Source organism: Mobula birostris, chromosome 2 (assembly GCF_030028105.1).
Source record: "Mobula birostris isolate sMobBir1 chromosome 2, sMobBir1.hap1, whole genome shotgun sequence".
Taxonomy (NCBI): domain Eukaryota; kingdom Metazoa; phylum Chordata; class Chondrichthyes; order Myliobatiformes; family Myliobatidae; genus Mobula; species Mobula birostris.
The window spans coordinates 7,685,876-7,691,875 of NC_092371.1; the positions used below are offsets into that span (position 1 = coordinate 7,685,876).

The 6,000-nt window shown below is 44.4% G+C and overlaps 1 protein-coding gene across 3 annotated transcripts in view; it reads right to left on the reverse strand.

Moving 5' to 3' along the window:
• The window catches only part of LOC140211864 (zinc finger protein 687-like), a 76,755-nt gene extending 75,254 nt beyond the window's left edge, over nt 1-1,501 (reverse strand). Inside the window, exon 1 of one of the 3 annotated variants that reach the window (XM_072282056.1) lies at nt 1,048-1,501. The gene's annotated coding sequence lies outside the window, so the exon portion shown is untranslated. Of the gene's footprint in view, nt 1-305; nt 327-462; nt 576-1,047 lie in introns of those variants that run through there. The other 2 variants (XM_072282048.1, XM_072282064.1) reach the window with 2 other exon arrangements.
• Nucleotides 1,502-6,000: the final 4,499 nt, after the last annotated feature.

Below are 6,000 nucleotides of genomic sequence, written 5' to 3' on the forward strand. Positions count from 1 at the left end.
ATATTGGGGACCCCCCACCGGATGTGGCCCACAGGTATTCCACATACAACAAAAACCCTTGGCAGCTGAAAAGCAGATTAAACAGTTGGTCACATACTCCTTGCCTTAGATACTGGGGACTCCCATTGGATGTGGCCCACAAGGAACCAAAACCCCGTGGGAGCTGCAGGCAGGTGAAACACTTGGCCACATCCACATCCAGCACCACATTCCCATTCCCACTCCCACCCCCGTATTTTACTCAGGCTGCTGCTGCTCCTCCTGCCTAGATCTCGGTGATAACCAGACCAACGAACATCACCAACCTCAACCCACCCCCAGGCCTGAGGCTTGCAGTCAGGTGACTCCCTGGCCCCGAGGCCTGCTCAGAAGCGAGGCAAAGCAACACCATTAATATCAGCAGCCTGCCTCCCCAGCCCATCCACATTCCCGTAGACAGGGGTAAATAGATTAAACTTTAACCTGTGATTATTTATCTTCAATCACTTTTCTCCATCTCTTTCCTCCCAGGCGCTTCCTGTTTATTTAAAAATATAAATCTTCACCCCCCCCCAACCATACACGGCACCCAAGCTCAGAGGGACAAGCCGGCTGTTCATTGGTCCCGCCGCCAGTCCATCATGCAAATCCCCCGCTCTGTTGGCCAAACCGTCCGTCCGTCAACTGACACTGTCCGTCATCTCCTGCACCACTGGCCGTCCGCCACGTGATCGGGACTGGCGGTTCCTCCCACCTGCCGTCGTCAAGGAAGTTTTTGGCTTTGGCTCTGACTTTTTCCTATCTAGGGTGGCCGATACGTTGCCTGTCTTGACTAGAGATGGTTAAATCCGCCTTTCACGAAGAAAATTAGTCGATGGTTCTCCTTCTTCTCTTCCTACCCTGTATTAAATTCCAATCAAAATTACTACATTTATTTTCCAGCCCTGACTATCTGCAAAAACGCAGTCAAATCCTGATACCCAATGGCGCCAATTGATTGGCTGCTCCAGACGGCCTTTTTCCAATTCGGTCTCTCTGATTGGGTTATCCCTCGCGTCCATCACTTACCTAACAACCCGCTATCTCCGAAATCCCGGCGATCAGCATCTCCTTTAATTCAATCTATATGCATCGTAGTTGCGTTCAATCTCTCATCGTTAGTCCCACGAAAAAATGATGCCTGTAGTTGCTCATCCCGCCCACAGATGGGCGATATTCCACTCCGATTGGGCCACCGCTGGGTTCGAACTGTCAATCATTTTGCGCAGGGCACCCCGGAAGTAGTGGAAGACCAGTTGAATGTGTTGGCAGAGGGTTGGGGCAAATCCTGTTCGAGTTGGGAATGGAAATTTGTTTGTTCCTTTAGCAGCAATACAGTGCAAATACATAAAAATACTTGCAACATAAATAAATAGAGCAAAGAATAACGAGGTAGCGTTCATGGACTGTTCAGAAATCTGGCGGTAGAGGGAAAGAAGCTGTTCTTATAGCGTTGAATGTGAGTTTTCAGGCTCCCGTCCCTCCGCCTCAAGGGTAGTAAGAGGAAGAATCGGAATTAGGTTTATTATCACTGGTTCGTTCGTTATGTGTCGTGTCGTATGACGTGGCCAACCATGATGTGATTGCGCTTTTTTCTCTATAGAAGTGGTTTGCCAATGCCTTCATCCGGGCAGTGTCTTTATAATACAATTCGGAGATCGTCTGTCTGGCGTTAGGGGTCGCATAACCAGGACGTGGTGATAAGCACCAGCTACTCATACGACCATCCACCGCCTGCCCCTGTGGCTTCGTGCGACCCTGATCGGGCGTGGGGTGGGGCTAAACACGAACTACATCTTGCAGGGTGACCTGCAGGCTAGTGGAGGGAAGGCGTGCCTTACACCTCTTTCGGTGGAGACGTGTCACCCAAAGCACCACTGGTGCAGATCGTGAAATTTGTTGATTTGCGGAAGCAAAACATAAAACGTTACTATAAGTTACAAAAAAAAATGTAGCGCGAAAGAGGGGTAAGAGTTTTCATGGACACTCAGTGGGCCACACAATTGAAATGTTTGGAAGCCGTTTGCTGAAGAGGCCGTCAGTTCCAAGGTCTGTAACTCTTAGAGATCAGCAGACAGAGACAGGAAACTTCAGGCTTAGAAACATAGAAAACCTACAGCACATTACAGGCCCTTCGGCCCACAAAACTGTGCTGAACATGTCCTTACCTTAGAACTTTCGAAGGGCCGAATGGCCTACTCCTGCATCAATTGTCTATTGTCTACCTAGACTTACCCATAGTGCTCTATTTTTCTAAGCTCCATGTATCCATCCAGGAGTCGCTTAGAAGACCCTATTGTTTCCACCTCCACCACTGCTGCCGGCAGCCATATCCACACACTCACCACTCTCTGCGTAAAAAACTTATCCCTGACATCTCTGTTCTCTGACAAAATGTTTTATTCCAACTGACTGCTTGGAATCCCTGGCACATCGTGGAGAGGCAGCATTCTAGTTGGGATTGAGAACCTTGGGTTGATGTCTCTGAATAACTCTCCACCCTGTGGATGATGCAGGATGAATGGTCCACCTCCCAAACCCCACCAGACGTCACCTATAAGGCAACAATCTGGAGTGGAAGCTAGTAGTCCTCAAACCCGAGGGACTGCTTAAGATCTCAACCCAGATGTTGTAATGAATCTGAATCAAGTTTATTAAAGTTCAAATTGAATTTATCATCGAAGTACATATACATCACCTTTTACAACCCTGAGGTTCGTTTTCTTGAGGGCATTCACAGTAAATACCAGAAGCAGAATAGAACCAGTGAAAGGCCACACCCAACGGTCAATATATGCAAAAGACAACAAACTGTGCCAATTCAAAAATACCAGGTGGTTAACACAAAACATTATCAAGAATACATAATAAAAGACCAACAAATTCAAGATGATAAATGTAGAAAGTGCCAGGAGAAACCAGAAACAATCCAACACATTACAGGATCCTGTCGCGGTTTAACTCAATCTGATTACTTACACAGGCACAATCAAGTGGCAAACATCATTCACCAAAATCTTGCTTTAAAATACAAACTGATAAAAGGCTTTACTATAAATACAAGCCTGATCCAGTTTTTGCGTCAGAGACCTACAAACTATATGACGACTGATCTATTATCACAGATAGGACAATCCATAGAAACAGCCTGGATATAATAATACAGGAAAGACAAACAAAAACTTACTATTTAAAAGATATAGCCATTCCAAACACACATAACTTACAGAAATCAATAAGTGAAAACCACCAGAAATATGCTAAATTAAAAGAGGAAACAAAAACTACAGATCATGACCAGGGTATTCATTGTCCCAATAGTAATATCTGCAACTTTTTCTTTTCAAATCTTTTTATTATTATTATCCAAAATTAACAAGGGTACATCGAAGTAGGCAACACTTACAATGTCTCAAGAGAGAGAAAAAAACATTGTTTTAAAGATCAAAAAAATTTTGGTGACCAAAAAAAGAAGAAAAAATAACTCAACTAAAGCAAAGAAAAGTCAGGAAAAAAAAACCATTAGGTGTTCAACCCTGGAGCCATGCGTCATACAAAAAGCTTCTAAAGATAAATATCAAACCGGGCTGACCAGAAGTGCACTGAGAGCGGTAAGCATAAAGGAGTTGGGTGCTCACTGTTCTGGTTAACAACGGATGATGCAATCCTGGTCATATTACGATCGAGGAACGTGTTTGTAGACTGGATATTGCACTTTTTGCTGTTGGACTCCGGCCATATTTCACCGAGATACAACGCTGGGCATCATGGGAGGTTGTTACTGCCTGTGGCCATCGAACTTTGCAGCTCCTCCCTTGGAGGGTCAGACACCCTGAGCCAATAGGCTGGTCCTGGACTTATTTCCTTCTGGACTTACTTCCATCTGGCATAGTTTGCATTTTGTTGTTTGGTTGTTTGTGGTTTTTGTATTGCTATATTTATGCTCTATTCTTGGTTGGTGCGGCTGTAACGAAACTCAGTTTCCCTCGGGATCAATAAAGTTTGTCTATGTCTATGACTATGTCAAACCGCCAGCAAGAAAAAAAGTACCAGAAATTTATAATTAGATCGTGGAGGAAATCTATCAATTAACTTAAATGATAGTAATGAGCAAATGAACCCCGTCCTTTCTCAAAATCAAACATTCAGTAATATCTACAACTGGTATCATCCCAAAGTCGCTACACGACAGCATTAAACAACACAGCACAGTAAACCTCCAGAAAGCCACAGTACTAAACATCACTAGAATAATCCGAAAGTTCCTAGCAATTGAGAAATGAGTGTGCTTGGCTTTGCCCGTACCTCTGGTTTTACCAGCCTGAACCAAGAAAAAATAAATATAATAATAATAATTAAGCATTAACTATCGGGAACATGAGATAAAGGGCCTTGAAGGTGAGTCTGGAGGTTGTGGGAACAATTCTGCGATGGAGTGAGTGAAGGGGTAATAATTGTTCCTGATGCTGGTGGTGTGGGACCTAAGGCTCCTTCCCAGTGGCAGCACCGAGAAGAGAACAGGGCCTAGATGGTGGGGGTCCCTGATGAGGGATGCTGCTTTCCTTGACAGTGTTTCATGTAGATGTGCTCAGTGGTGCTGAGTGCTTTACCCGTGATGGACTGGGCCAAATCCACTACTTTTGTAGGGTTTTCTGTTCAATGGCCTTTGTGTTTCCAAACACCGTATCACTGACATTTGCTGCAAATTTTACTGTTCTGCTGCAGCAGCACTGTGCAGGACATTAAAAAATAACAATGCGTGACAAAATACTGTAGATAACTAATGCAAAAGAGGTAGTGTTCATGGCTTCATGGACTGTTCAGAGATCTGATGGCAGAGGGGAAAAATGTTTGTTAAATGTTGAGTCTGGGTCTTCAGGCTCCTGTACCTCTTTCCTGGTGGTTAAAATAAGAAGAGAGAATGTCCCAGATGGGGAGGGTCTTTAATGATGGATGCAGTCTTTTTGATTTTCAAATGAGGAGAGGGCATTAAATAATCAGAATCAGAATTGGAATCAGGTTTAATATCACTGGCATATGTCATGAAATTTGTTCTTTTGCAATATATAATAATTAAAAATATAGTTTACAATAAAAATATATTAAATATGTAGCGCAAAAAGAGAGCAAAAAATTAGTGAGGAAGTATAGGTGGGTTCATTGTCTATTCAGAAATCTGATGGCAGAGGGGAGGAAGCTATTCTTAACAAAATGAGTACGTGTCACGAGGCTCCTGTACTTCCTCCTTGATGGTAGCAGTGGGAAGAGGGCTATAAAGAAGGCAAAGGAGCAGCTATATTTCATGAGGAGTTTAGGAGATTTGGTTTGTTAACTAAAACACTTGAAAACTTCTGCAAATGTACCATGGAGAGCAGTCTGACTGTCTGTATCATCATCTGGTACGGAGTGTGTGTGTCTGGGGGTGGGGTGTTACCGCACAAGATCAAAGTAAAGCCTGATTTATACTTGTGCGTCAACTCGACGCTGTAACCTACGCAAGTGGCTGACGCGTGTTGTGAGCATTTATATTTGTGCGTTGCTGTGTCTGCATCGCTCTGCAATTCGTGCACGTTGCACATGCACACACACCTGCCCGTGCAAGGCTTCATGGTCATGGTAGTCTTTCTAGGGGTAAAGTTTAAAGCGAGCGTCTTTTTTCGTAAAAGCGAAATGTGTCCTCCATAATTTCGGAGGTCTGTAAAGCTTTATGGAAAGCATTGCAGCCAGAGTTCCTTCCCTGCCCTTCAGTCGCCCAGTGGGAAGCTATTGCAGCGTAGGAGGAAATGCGATGCTACCAAGCGGACCAATCACAGTTGTTCGGTCTGCATTGCTGCGACGCATAGTGACATTTTGGGAGAGGTGCGCATCAGGCTACAGCGTAGGGATCCGCGTAGGCACTGCGTAGGGTTCACGGCGATGCCGCAGTTGACATAGAAGTGTAAATCAGCTTTCAAGTTGCAGAAACTTATAAAACTAGTCAGC